The sequence below is a fragment of the Oryctolagus cuniculus genome, chromosome 2, assembly GCF_964237555.1.
Source record: "Oryctolagus cuniculus chromosome 2, mOryCun1.1, whole genome shotgun sequence".
In the NCBI taxonomy this organism is placed as follows: Eukaryota; Metazoa; Chordata; class Mammalia; order Lagomorpha; family Leporidae; genus Oryctolagus; species Oryctolagus cuniculus.
This window is the reverse complement of record NC_091433.1, coordinates 189,261,941-189,277,873: the sequence shown is the minus strand read 5'-3', so window position 1 is coordinate 189,277,873 and position 15,933 is coordinate 189,261,941.

The following is a 15,933-nucleotide window of genomic DNA, read 5'->3' as shown; positions in this document are numbered from 1 at the left end:
AATCAATCCCACTTATAATAGTTACAAAAAAATTAAATAAATTGGAATATATTTAACCAATGAGATGAAAGAGCCCTATGAGGAAAATTACAAAACATTAAAGAGAGAAACAGAATAGGCTACAAAAAACAGAAAATATTTAGTGCTCATGGATTGGAAGGAATAATATAATCAAAATATCCATACTACAAAAAGCAATTTATGATTCAAGGTGATCCAAATCAAATTAGCAATATTCACAGATCTAGAAAAACTGAAGATAAAATTCAGATTATATTATTCCTAAACCTGATAAAGATGCAGCAGAGAAAGAGAATTGCAGACCAATTTCCCTGATGAACATAGACACAAAAATCCTCAATAAAATTCTGGCCAATAGAATGCAACAACACATCAGAAAAATCATCCACAAGACCAAGTGGGATTTATCCCTGGTATGCAGGGATGGTTCAGTGTTCGCAAATCAATCAATGTGATACACCACATTAACAAACTACAGAAGAAAAACCATAGGATTACCTCAATAGATGCAGAGAAAGCATTTGATAAAATACAACACCCTTTCATGATGAAAACTCTAAGCAAATTGGGTATAGAGGGAACATTCCTCAATACAATCAAAGCAGTTTATGAAAAAACCACGGCCAGCCTCCTATCGAATGGGGAAAGTTGGAAGCATTTCCACTGAGATCTGGTACCAGCCAGGGATGCCCAGTCTCACCACTGCTATTCAATACACTTCTGGAATTTTTGGCCAGAGCCATTAGGCAAGAAAAAGAAATTAAAGGGATACAAATTGGGAAGGAAGAACTCAAACTATCCCTCTTTGCAGATGATATGATTCTTTATTTAGGGGATCCAAAGAACTCTACTAAGAGATTGTTGGAATTCATATAAGAGTGTGCCAAAGTAGCAGTATATAAAATCAGTGCACAAAAATCAACAGCCTTCGTATACACAGGCATTGCCACGGCTGAGAAAGATCAGCTAAGATCAATCGCATTCACAATAGCTACAAAAACAATCAAATACCTTGAATAAATTTAAGCAAGGAAGTCAAAGATCTCTTCGATTAGAATTACAAAATCTTAAAGAAAGAAATAGAAAAGGATGCCAAAAAAATAGAATAATCTTCCATGCTCATGGGAAGAATCAATATCATCAAAATGTCCATTCTCCCAAAAGCAATTTATAGATTCAATGCAATACCAATCAAGATACCAAAAACATTCTTCTCAGATCTGGAAAAAATGATGCTGAAATTCATATGGAGACACAGGAGACTTCGAATAGTTAAAGCAATCTTGTAGAACAAAAACAAAGCTGGAGGCATCACAATACCAGATTTCAGGACATACTACAGGGCAGTTGTTATCAAAACAGCATGGTACTGGTACAGAAACAGATGGATAGACCAATGGAACAGAATAGAAACATCCGAAGTCAATCCTAACATCTACAGCCAACTTATATTCAATCAAGGATCCAAAACTAATTCCTGGAGCAAGGACAGTCTGTTCAACAATGGTGCTGGGAAAACTGGATTTCCACATGCAGAATCATGAAGCAAGACCCCTACCTTTCACCTTACACAAAAATCCACTTAAAATGGATTAAAGATCTAAATCTATGACCTGACACCATCAAATTATTAGAGAACATCGGAGAAACTGCCTTACAAAGGCTACAAAAACAGAAAATCTTTAGTGCTCATGGATTGGAAGGAATAATATAATCAAAATGTCCATACTACCAAAAGCAATTTATGATTCAAGGTGATCCAAATCAAATTAGCAATATTCACAGATCTAGAAAAACTGAAGATAAAATTCAGATGGAAACACAAGAGACCCTGAATAACTAAAGCAATCTTATACAAAACCATATATAGGCACAGGCAAAGACTTCCGGGAAAAGACCCTGGAGGCATAGGCAGTCAAAGCCAAAATTAACCATCGGGATTACATAAAATTGAGAAGTTACTGTACTGCAAAAGAAACAGTCAGGAAAGTGAAGAGGCAACTGACAGATTGGGAAAAAATATTTGCAAACTATGCAACAGATAAAGGATTAATAACCAGAACCTACAAAGAGATCAAGAAACTCCACAACAACAAAACAAACAACCCACTTGAGAGATGGGCCAAGGATCTCAATAGACATTTTTCAAAAGAGGAAATCCAAAGGGCCAACAGACACATGAAAAAATGTTCAGGATCACTAGCCATCAGGGAAATGCAAATCAAAACCACAATGAGGTTCCATGTCACCCCGGTTAGAATGGCTCACATACAGAAATCTACCAACAACAGATGCTGGCAAAGATGTGGGGAACAAAGGACACTAACCCACTGTTGGTGGGAATGCAAACTGGTCAAGCCACTATGGAAGTCAGTCTGGAGATTCCTCAGATACCTGAATATAGCCCTGTTATACAACACAGCCTTCCCACTCCTTGGAATTTACCCAAAGGAAATTAAATCGGCAAATAAAAGAGCTGTATGCAACTCAATGTTTATTGAAGCTCAATTCACAATAGCTAAGACAAGGAATCAACCTAAATGCTCATCAACAGCAAACTGCATAAAGAAATTATGGGATATGTACTCTATAGAATACTACACAACAGTAAAAAAAATGAAATCACATCATTTGCAACAAAATGGATGAATCTGGAACACATCATGCTGAGTGAAATAAGCCATCCCAAAGGGACAATTATCATATGTTCTCCCTGATCGGTGACAACTAACTGAGCACCTAAAAGGCAACCAGTTGAAGTGAAATGGACACTATGAGAAACGATGACTTGATCAGCTTTTGTCCTGTCAAGGAACAACTTACTAATTTATTCCTTTTAGTATTTTTTTGTTCTACTTAATACCATTGGTTGATCCTTTTAATAACGTAATATTATGCTTAAGTGTTTAAATTTAAATGCAAAGTGATCCCTGTTAAATATAAGAGTGGTAGTAAGAGAGGGAGGTGATGTACAGTTTGGCACATGCTCACTCTGACTTATACCTAATGGTAGAGCTAGAAACGTGCCAGGGGATTCCAATTCTATCCCATCAAGGTGGCATGTACCAATGCCATCTCAATAGTCAAAGTAATCAGTTTCAATTCATAATTGATCATAATGATAGGATTAAGTGTCAAAGGAATCACATAAACAAGACTAGTGTCTGCTAATACTAACTGATAGAATTAAAAAGGAGAGAAGGATCTAACATGGGAAGCAGGATACATAGCACTCATAGAATGGAAGATCTCCTAAATAGCACTCTGGCCTCAGAATCAGCCCTTAAGTCATTTGTATCTGTCTAAAAAGGCCATGATAGTTTCTTAGGCAACTGTGGCAAAAAAAAAAAACAAAAACAAAACAAACAAAAAAAAAAACAAAAAAAAAACACTGTGGCAAAAAAAATGACCTAAATGAAAGAGCTCTGTGAGTGAGATCCCAGCGGAAAGAATGGGCCATCGAAGAAGGAGGTACCTTTCTCAAAGGGAGAAGATAACTTCCACTTTAACTATGGCAATATCTGAATAAGATCAGAGTTGGTGATCTCAAGAGGCTTTCATAGCCTTGGCAGCTCAAGACGAGAGCCTCAGGTGATTACTGAAGTCATAATTAAGAATGTCAATTGTTAATTCAACAACAGGAGTCACTGTGCACTTACTCCCCATGTAGGATCTCTGTCCTTAATGTGTTGTACTATTTGAATTAACAGTAAAACTACTACTAAAACAGTACTCTGCATTTTATGTGTCTGTGTGTTTGCAAAATGTTGGAATATGTACTGAAAATACTAAGTATACATAAAGATAATTGAAAATGAATCTAGATGAAGAATGGGATGGGAGAAGGAGTGCAAAGTGGGATGGTTGTGGGTAGGAGGGAGTTTATGGGGTAAAAAGCCACTATAATCCAAAAGTTGTAATTTGGAAATTTATAATTACTAAATAAAAGTTAAAAAATCTTCAGGATCACTAGTCATCAAGAAAATGCAAATCATAAACACAATGGGGTTTTATATCACCCAAGTCATAATGGCTCTCATACAGAAATGAACAAACAATAAATGCTGGCAAGGTTGTGTTAGAAAAGGTACCTTAATACACTATTGGTGGGCCAGCGCCCCAGCTCAATAGGCTAATCCTCCGCCTTGAGGCGCCAGCACACCGAGTTCTAGTCCCTGTCGGGGCCCCAGATTCTGTCCCAGTTGCCCCTCTTCCAGGCCAGCTCTCTGCTATGGCCCAGAGTGCAGTGGAGGATGGCCCAAGTGCTTGGGCCCTGCACCCCATGGGAGACCAGGATAAGCACCTGGCTCCTGCCATTGGGTCAGCGCAGTGCGCCAGCCGTGGCGGCCATTGGAGGGTGAACCAATGGCTAAAGGAAGACCTTTCTCTCTGTCTCTCTCTCTCACTATCCACTCTGCCTGTCAAAAAATAAAAATTAAAAAAAAAATACACTATTGGTGGAAAGGTAAACTCATGTAGCCTTTGTGGAAGACAGTATGGTGGGGCCGGCTCCATGGCACAGTGGGGTAAAGCCCTGGCCTGAAGTGCCAGCATCCCATATGGATGCCAGTTCTAGTCCTGGCTGCTCCTTTTCCAATCCAGCTCTCTGCTATGGGCTAGGAAAGAAGTAGAAGATGTCCCAAGTCCTTGGACCTCTTCACCCATGTGGGACCCAGAAGAAGCTCCTGGATCCTGGCTCCTGGCTTTGGATCGGTGCAGTTCCAGCCATTGCGGCCATCTGGGGAGTGAACCAACAGATGGAAGACCGCTCTCTCTCTCTCTCTCTCTACCTCTCTCTGTAGCTCTGTCTTTCAAATAAATAAAATAAATATTTTAAAAAAAGACAATATGGAGATATCTCAGAAAGCTGAAAATAGATATACCATAAGGCCCACCAATCTTTCTCCTAGAAATTTACTCAAGTGAAATGAAATAAGTATATGAAATAGTTTTCTGTAGCCCCATATTCATTGCAGCTCAATTCACAATAGCTAAGATATGGAATCAATCCATATTGATGATTAAATAAAGAAATTATGATGTGTGTGTATATATATATGCTATGGAATAATACTCAGTGGTAAAAAAAAAAGTAATTAAATCACATCTTTTGAAAAACAATGGATACAACTGGAAACCATTATACTTAGTGAAATAAGCCAGTCCCCAAAAGACAAATATCATATATTTTTCCTGATCTATGTTAACTAATAGAGTACCAAAAATGCAAGAGTACCAAAAATGTAGGAGGAGTGAAATAGAAATTTTGAGATTTGATGATTCTTTACAGCTCTTGTCTCTATTGTTGAGGAACAGTATTTTTGTCCTATTTTTTATTGAACACTTTAGTTATTGTAGGGCTAATCTTATGAGTATAAAGTAAACTGAAAGTGCATCATTGTAAAAATTGTGAGAGGTAATGAGAGAAAGGAGCAGGAAGTAGGGTGGGAGAACAGGAGGGAAGGAGGGTGGGGTTGGAAGTATAACTATGTTCACAAATCTGTACATATGAAACCTGTATACCTTAAATAAATAAATAAATAAATACTTTTTAAATGTATAAACAAAAGAATTACCTAGTAATACATTTAGACAAGGAAATAAGAGATCTCTCCAAGAAATAGTATGAAACACTGAAAAATAAACCGACAAAGGCTCAAAAAATTATAATTTGTATTCCAAAGTTGTCTAAAATATGATTCTTGTACGATTTGCAGTTATTCATTTTTTAAATTCTTTTTTATATTATGTATTGTTTTTGTCTTTACTCCTTGATCAGTATATTGAGATTTTTATAAAAGTGTTTAGTCCTGGGGCCGGCACCATGGTTCACTTGGCTAATCCTCCGCCTGCCGCGGCAGCATCCCTTATGGGCGCCAGGTTCTCGTCCCAGTTGCTCCTCTTCTAGTCCAGCTCTCTGCTGTGGCCTGGGAGGGCAGTGAAGATGGCCCAAGTGCTTGGGCACCTGCACCCATGTGGGAGACTAGGAGGAAGCGCCTGGCTCTTGGCTTCGGATCAGTGCAGTGCCAGCTGTTGCAGCCATTTGGGGAGTGAATCAATGGAAGGACGACTTTTGTCTCTGTCTCTCTCTCTCTCTCTCTTACTGTCTGTAATTCTACCTGTCAAATAAGAAAAAGTGTTTAGTCCTGTCAAAGAGCCTAGTTTGGGTGATTTCTACTCATCTTTCGCTCAGGTATTTTCTGTTCAGTTTGGATTCTTCATTTTCTTTTTTCTACTTTTCTGGTTAGGCTTGCTATGCATTTTTCAAGTTTCTTGATAGGTGTTTAGCATTTCATTTCCTGAGGCTACAAATTCCAGTAAAGCTATAACACTTCCACAAGGAAATCTGCCCTTACAGGATGTTAGGAAGTGTTTTCTATTATGAATCAGATAATTGTATATGTTAGTTCCCAACTGTTATTATCAAATGAATGAGATATATGCTTTGAAATCTACCATTGCACAGAAAGTGAATATTTGTCCATTTTTTCTGCTTCTCTTTTACATGCTATTAACCTATTTTTGACAATTTTTATGATTCTATTTATCCATTCTTTGGGACCAACTTGAGATGATAATATTCATGAATTATTAAATTTTAATATTTGCTATTGTTTGTAATTGAATAACTATTATGCTCTTTGACTACCTTTATTCCTTTAAGAACTAAATGTCATTATTGTCATGTAAGCTAATTTCCAGATATGTATGTGTTTCTGTGTGTGCAGGTATATGTGAGTTGGACAACATATATTTAGAATAGTGCGTGTTTTACCCACAACTTGATCAACATAGAATTTTTCCAATTTCATCCCCCAAATTACCTCTTTCTACCTTGACTTAAAAAAGTGGCACATTTTTCCATTTAGGAAATAAGTAGCCCTGAATTTTTTGAAAAATTCCTAAGTTTCTTTCTCTCTTCATATTTAATCTATTATCAAATCCTAGAGCTTTGCTTTCAAAGGATATTTGAAAGCAAATAATGCTAATCACCTTTTAGATACCAAATTCTATTCCAATTGCTCATCTGAATAATTACAATAACCTCTGCAATGCTCTTCCTGTATCTATCCTTTTTTCCCTATATTCCAGTTTTCTTACTTCTTAAGAGATATATATTCAATGTTTCAAGTCAAGGATTAAAATCCTTCCAACTCAAGTATCTCATTAACTTCATTCAAAAGAGTATACACATGGCCGGCACAGCAGCTCACTAGGCTAATCCTCCGCCTTGAGGCGCCGGCACACGGGGTTCTAGTCCCGGTCGGGGCGCCGGATTCTGTTCCGGTTGCCCCTCTTCCAGGCCAGCTCTCTGCTATGGCCAGGGAGTGGATTGGAGGATGGCCCATGTGCTTGGGCCCTGCACCCGCATGGGAGACCAGGAGAAGCACCTGGCTCCTGCCTTCGGATCAGCACGGTGCAATGGCCGCAGCGCGCTGTCTGTGGCGGCCATTGGAGGGTGAACCAACGGCAAAGGAAGACCTTTCTCTCTGTGTCTCTCTCTCACTGTCCACTCTGCCTGTCAAAAAAATAAAAATAGCTTCTAGGCCCCCATACACCATCTTATTGAGTTCCTCCTATCTCACTGCCCTTGCCTTTGAATTTTCTTTGACGGTTCTTCCCTCATTAGTACATTTTGGAGTGCCACAGTGCTTAATTTTTAGAACAAATATCTATTTATTCAAAACTCAATAAGTCATATACTATGTCATGTCATTCAATATTATTTATGTATGATGACTTCTCCTGCTCTATCTCTAACCTAGAACCCTTCTGGAATTTCCAGAGTTTATCTTCAATTGTCTGATGGACAAGTGTGAGAGTACCCATGACTATAAAGCATTGGTAAGACTTGGCAAGGACACTATAAGAATCAATTCAGTCAAGACATTAGCCAGAGGACTTTCATGTGCCCTAGTAATGAGACAGCCTTTACATCCCTACCCAGCTCTGTCATTGGCTGGAGAACACACAGAAAATATGAACCAAACCTAGAACCCATTGACTGATTTCAGAATATCCAACAGTGAGATCTGAGACATGCATTATCATGGTACACACATAATTTTACAACTGTGGTCTAGGCCACCACCATCTCTCAATAGAATTATGCAATTAAATTGTTAACTACTCTATTTATTTGCTTTTTCTTCTCTTTAACCTCTTCTGACACAACTCCTACCACATCCCTTCCAAGAAAAAACAAAAATTGTCCCAAATCAAACCATCCAGTGACGGCCATTTTTGAAAAACCCCAAAACGAAATCCATAACTGTAATTCCCCCCAAAATTGGTCAGTGCGTCCTCTGACCTGTTGACTCCCTCAGACCTACCCTGTCTGCTATTTTCAAACACACAAGGGATACTCCAGCCTGCAGCCAATGTCCTTGCTGCTCTCTCAGTTCAAACTCATCTTTGCCCCTGCCCATATCCACAATTCACAGTGTCACATCACTCAATCCCCTGCCTATTACATTGATTTAAAATTCTATTTCCCATAAAGTAATGAAGCTGTATTAGAGCAAGGTTCACATCTATTAATTGCCTCCCTAGCACCATTGTCTGACATAGAGTAAGTTTTCTTTTTTTCTTTTTTTTTTTTTTTTTTTTTTTTGACAGGCAGAGTGGACAGTGAGAGAGAGAGACAGAGAGAGAAAGGTCTTCCTTTGCCGCTGGTTCACCCTCCAATGGCCGCCGCTGCAGCCGGCGCACCGCGCTGATCCTGGCAGGAGCCAGGAGCCAGGTGCTTTTCCTGGTCTCCCATGGGGTGCAGGGCCCAAGCACCTGGGCCATCCTCCACTGCACTCCCTGGCCATAGCAGAGAGCTGGCCTGGAAGAGGGGCAACCGGGACAGAATCCGGCACCCCAACCGGGACTAGAACCCGGTGTGCCGGCGCCGCAAGGTGGAGGATTAGCCTATTGAGCCACGGCGCCGGCTATATAGAGTAAGTTTTCTGAAAATAGTTTCTGAATTTATAAATGATGACAAATCCAAGGACTTCTGTGTCAGCAGATAAGTTCTCAAATTCCACCTTAGATGACAGCTAGTAACTATTTGTCTCTGAAGATATCAGTTAGCATCTGTAACTCAGGTTCCTCAGTCGTAAAATAGATTAACTCAGTATAGAAATCAGGACTGAGTATTTTAGGTATTTGAATTTTGCAAAAATCCCACTTATCTTTCTTTCCCTTACCCAAACACAATGGAGTGTATCATTATTTTAATCCAGACTCAGCTCTTCCGACACAGACCTGAACATTTTCTCTCAGAGGCACTTTGTTTAGAACCTCCATGAGGTGTAATACATCATATTTGCTTCCTGTTCAGATATATACCAAGGGGACATAAATTAATGAACACAGGATTTTATTAATAAGGATTTGAAAACATGCTTTGCCTCACTGGCTATGTAAACACAGACAAATTATCTGAGATCTCTCAGGCTCAATTTCTTCATGATAAAATAATGATATTTTTGTCTCCCAGGGGTTCTGATCTAGGGTTTGTAAGATGAACCTCATAGCTTTATATCAAGTAGCCAGCACACATAAAGATGTCAGTCTTCCTGAAGGGGCAGAATCCCAGTTATTCTCAATAAATGTAGTAGAAGTGTGAGATCATACCCTTGAAGGACATAAGTTCTTATTCAACACAGCATTGCTCCCTAGCACATCACTGTTCCCTACAATGGCTAATGAAGTGAGATGTTAATATTCCAAATTCAGTGTATCATAATCCTGTGCTGACTGAAGAATCAGATAAAGTCATTAACAAATAAGGTCATCTGTGCATAGAGCACATTTATTCCCCAATCTCTCTCTAGAAGGCACATTTCTCCTGACCTGTGATGTCTGATGTCAACATGATGTATTGGGTGAATTATTTTCTGTTTAATGCCAGGGAAACAAAATGAATTATCTTTATTGACCTTGATACATGTCATTTCTAGAGTTATGAACACTAGACTTTTAAGAGATCTGATCACGTCCTTTTCTATTGTCCCACCACTGAGTTTTCTGGTTGCCTCATCATCTTCTGCTATGAGAGTCCAGAACCTTCATGCTGGGCTGTGAGTTCTGCACTGCTGACTTATTCTGTGTCCTATGAAATAATGTGCAACCAAAGATAAATGATCTGTAAATAATTGTTTTATAAAAGCAGATCAATGTGTGATTTGCTGAAAATTTGCCTATTTAAAAAGTTGCCTTATTCCAGATTATAAAGTAAAAATAATGATGTTTTCTACAATAGTTTCTTGCATAATTCTTAATTACATAATTCACACACTGAATTGCCAACCATTAATTCTAATGAGATAAGGATTACACAAGCAAATTCTGAGTTCAAAGAGTTACTTAAGAGCAATGAAGTCAGCAAACTCCTTATAAATTTTTTTCAGAAAATATTTATGTTGAAATCAAAAAACATAACTATCTGGCCGGCGCCACGGCTCACTAGGCTAATCCTCCACCTAGCGGCGCCAGCACACCGGGTTCTAGTCCCGGTTGGGGCGCCGGATTCTGTCCCGGCTGCCCCTCTTCCAGGCCAGCTCTCTGCTGTGGCCAGGGAGTGCAGTGGAGGATGGCCCAGGTGCTTGGGCCCTGCACCCCATGGGAGACCAGGAAAAGCACCTGGCTCCTGGCTCCTGCCATCGGATCAGCGCGGTGCGCCGGCCGCAGCACGCCAGCCGCGGTGGCCATTGGAGGGTGAACCAACAGCAAAGGAAGACCTTTCTCTCTGTCTCTCTCTCTCTCACTGTCCACTCTGCCTGTCAAAAAAAAAAAAAAAAAAAAAAAAAAAAAAAAAAAAAAACAACAACAACAACAAAAAAAATAACTATCCTAAAAGATGCCTTCTCTCAGTAAAGTAGAGTTAAAATGAATCATGCAAACTGAAACATATTTGGAAATGAAAGAGTTGTTTTTATAACTACAATAATGTAAGACATCAGCAAACATTGGATTTACTCTGGACAAATTAGGAAATAAGATTTCTTTGTTTACCATCCAGTTTATGCTTTTTCTCACTGTGCTAAATTGCTTCCATACAGATGTGCCTTTTAGACCTATTCTTTGCAAAATACGATGGCCATGGCCAGAACAGGGATATTAAATAAATTTCTATGAAATAGATACTACATGTCCAGGTATTATGCTCCATTGAGGAACTTAGAGTGTAGCTTTGAGAAGAATTACACACTTACAGTAGAAATTAATTCTTAAGGGGTTACGCCAATGTATCGTAGTGACAGAACGGATAGTCTATAAGCACTTCCAGAGCAATGCATTGGAAAGTTGAATAAGGAAAAAATATTCTCAACAGTGTCTAAGTTTTCAATAACACAGAAGAAATCGTCAGTTCCCAACTATTAGAGAAAATTTAACATCAAGGAGATTAGTGTTGGCTTGCTTGGCTGGACTAAGATTGAAGTTTACTTGAGGGCCTAAAATACTTGTGTTTTTGACTTCCACACAAACGGATGCTTGCACTTTTATTTGGTTATTTATTTTTGCTTATGTCACTGAATGAGAACAATTGGAATTTAGAAAAATGAATCTTTTTTAAATTTAAAAAATGGAAGTTTATTTGAATACAAAGTATTTGTTTAAAACAAACGCAGTGTGAAAGAATTCCTTAAAAAGTTCTACTTGAAAATTCAATTCCAAACAATTGATGAAAAATAATCTAAAAAAAGAAATCTCCATACATTTTATATAAGCACTCATTACTAAATTAATACTATTATCATCTTCAATCAAAATTTATGTATGAAATACTGAGTTCTGAAAAATAACATCGTGCAAAAACAAATAATTCTTAAAACATATATGATAAGTTCAACCTTGTTTTTATTGCATTAATATGCATTAATATATTAACTTGGATAACATTTCTTAAATCGTGTATTAAAGAAACAAATCTATTCTGATTTCTCCTAACAATGCCACCCTCAGGAATTGCAAGACAAGTGACTACATGAATTAGCATACGTTATCTTCAGTCTCTTTGATGTGGTTTGTAAAGAGGAAACATCTGTGGTTTCAGATGTGCATAAAAATAGCTCATCTGAAAGCGCAGAATACAGTCTTTAATCATCAATATTCTGTATTCACTGAAATGTCCATATTTATTTTCTTCCTCCCATTTTGGTTAACTTTATAATCGTCTCTATGAATGATGTGCTAAATTTAATCACTAAAGAATGTCAGATGGAATTAAAATTGGCACAGTGTTTGTCATTATATAGACGGAATAAAACGCCAATGTCTCAATACCTGTTTGACTGAGTGAAAGTGCTTGCCCCCTTGGAAACTATGTCTTTTTCATGCTTTAACTGAAGATAACTATGTCTATCTTACAGGATGTATGTAAGGATTATTAATAATGAATGCAAAGCCTCTAGCTTAAAGCAGGATTTCAAAAACAGTAGCTACTACTACAACCATACATCAAAATTTTCTCTAGGATACTTTAGAATCCATAAGCACACCCAGGAAATCCTAGCATCTAGCAATGTGGCCCATCACTAAGACTGCAGATGTTCTCAGAGAGCAACAAAAACAGTTTCATTCACATTTGATTGAGAAAAGTTATGAAAAATTCATTTTGATTTTCCCATTCCTTCCTTAGCTTCACACTTTGAAAAAGTTTTCTTTTTAATATTTTATGTAAATATGTAAGAGTAAGGTATAGTTTTTTAGGTGACTACATTTTACTAGGCACTCCTATGCTTCATTTCAGAAAATCTTGTAGACAATTCAAATAGATTTTTAAATCTTGCATCACAGGTGATTCACACTAATTACACTAAGCTTCATTGACATGACAGACTTTTGTTTTTTATCATGGCAAATGGGAAGTAGAGAGATTAAATCTGAATTCATGTCTCCGAGACCCAGAGTGCAACCCTCTTTCTATACCTATCTCAAATATCTCCATCTTCTTTCACCAAGTTTGGCCTCCACTTTCAGCTATCCTAGTATATTTTATCTATTCTCATTACAACTCCTTTCATTCTAATCTTACTTTCCTTCTTGTATGTCTCTCTGACTTATTGAATGTGGCACTAAAAGGAATGGACTTGCTAGTCACTGTGCCATAACCACATCATGTATCCTTATTTATAATCAATTCCAAACTATGCATCCCATTTGAAATGCTTATATTTTTCCTGTTTATTTGATCTCATCTTTCAGTGGTTCCTTGCTTTTCTGGACCTTGACACCTTTGGAGAATGCAGATTACAGACTACTAGTTATTTCACTGAACAATTACATGTAAATATTTACTCCCATTCTGTTGGCTGTTTTCTCAGAGGATATCTCAAGGCTCATTCTTTTCTCTGGTGAGCTTTCTGAGGAGCATTGCCATTGTAACAAATATAGCCAGAAGCTGTCTAGCTAGAAACTTCCTGGGAAGTTCTTCTAAGCTGCAATTCATAGGTAATATTTCACGGCTATGCTCTATTTCATGGGTGAAGGAAATGAGTACAAATGTTCTCAGTTTCGATGGAACACAGTATATCCAAAGCACAGCAAGTTATCGTTACTTTAGGTTATTCTGCTATCAATCTGTTTTATACATCTCCCCACTTATACTGAAAAAAATAAACATTATTTCTAGGGACATAAAGTTGTAGGTTGTAGTGACTTTCTAGAAAAATAAAAATAATTTTGGTCACTCATATTTAACTTAGCAGTTAAACCATCAGTTAGGCTACCTGAAATGTGTTTCTGAATACCTGGGTTTAAATTCCAGTTCTGACTCCTGAATCCTACTTCCTGCTAAGGCAGAGTCTGGGAAATTAGTAGCTGATGATTCAAGTAGTTGAGTCCCTGTCACCTGCCACCTAGAACTGGCATCTACCTTCAGTCTTCCCCAACATAGCTGTTGTGGGTATTTTGCGTATGATACAGAGAATAGAAGCCCTTCCTTTCTGTCTGTCTCTCTTTCAGATTAAAAAGAATCAATACGTCATTGGATCAATTATTAGAAATTATTTAAAACTAGATATTTATATTGTATATTAAAAATCAATATTTTTTTTTCATCTCTACCATATCTCTGTGCTCTTTTTAACCTAGAAGTCTGGAGTATTAATTTTGTTTGTCCAGTGGATTGCGCTGTAGTGCCCAGGTATGTATCCAAATTGATTCTGGTAGTGTGGGAGATGTTTTGGGATGACGTTGACATTTATTTTTGAAATGTATTTATTAGCAAAACTATATGTATTTATGGGGTCTGGTGAAATATTTCAATATATGTATCCAATGAATATATTTCAAATCAAGAAAATCAACACTTTGTATTTTTTGACATTACATTCTGGGTGGAGAGTTGGATCTCCATTCATCTATTTGTTCATAAAATACGTACTAGGCTTATGCTGTGTAATATTAGGAACTTCTTCTTATGTCAAAGTCTGACATGGCATACCTTATACAACATCTATGTATTCTCCCATTTTTCTCAGTTTCCAGTAATTATTATTCTGTAAATAATTTTTAAGCTTCTACATGTAAGGAAGATCATGCAGTATTTGTCTTTCTTTCTTTGGCTTATATCACTTAGCAGAATGCCTTCCACTTGCATTTGTTTTTCTGCAAGTGGCTCTTTAATATGACTAAATAATATTTCACTACATATATATTAATACAATATAAATATCTATTATATATAAATTCCCTTTGTCCATTTATTGATGATGAATCAATTTTTTTCTTTTTTATTAATATGAAGTGAACAGATTTCATGCATTCCATAGATGCAATCTAATATGACAATCATACTTCCTACCCCCATCCATTCTCCTTCCCCTGTCTTCCTTTCATCAATTTTTGTAAAGAAAGGATTTTTTAAAACTTTTATTTAATAAATACAAATTTCCAAAGTACAACTTTTGGATTACAGCAGCTTTTTTCCCTGCATAACCTCCCTCCCACCTGTAACCATCCCATCTCTCATTCCCACTCCCATCCCATTCACATTAAGATTCATTTTCAATTATCTTTATATACATAAGATCAATTTAGTATATACTAAGTAAATATTTCAACAGTTTGCACCCACACAGAAACACAAAGTATAAATTACTGTTTTAGTAGTAGTTTTACCATTAATTCACATACTAAAACACATTAAGGACAGAGATCCTACATGGGGAGTAAGTGCACAATGACTCTTGTTGATTTAACAATTCACACACTTATTTATGATGTCAGTATTCACCCAAGGCTCTTGTCATGAGCTGCCAAGGCTATTGAAGCCTCTTTAGTTCGCCAACTTCAATCTTATTTAGACAAGGCAATAGTCAAAGTGGAAGTTCTCTCCTCCCTTCAGAAAAAGTTATCTCCTTCATAGATGGTCTTTTTTTTCCACTGGGATCTCACAAAGATCTTTCATTTAGGTTTTTTTTTGTTTTGTTTTTGTTTTTTTTTTTGCCACAGTGTCTTGGCTTTCCATGCCTAAAGTACTCTCAGGGGCTTTTTAGCCAGATCCGAATGCGTTAAGGGCTGATTCTGAGGCCAGAGTGCTATTTAGGAGATCTGTCATTCTATGAGTCTGCTGTGTATCTTGCTTCCCATGTTGGATTGTTCTCTTCTTTTTAATTCTATCAGTTAGTATTAGCAGACGCTAGTCTTGTTTATGCGATCCCTTTGACACTTAATCCTATCATTATGATCAATTATGAATTGAAACTGATTACTTTGACTAATGAGATGGCATTGGTACATGCCACCTTGATGGGATAGAATTGGAATCCCCTGGCACGTTTCTAGCTCTACCATTAGGTATAAGTCTGAGTGAGCATGTTCTGAATTGTACATCTCCTCCCTCTATATTTCATCTCCACTCTATATTCACAGGCTAATTCACCACTAACCACTATTTTTATTGTATTCATAACACAA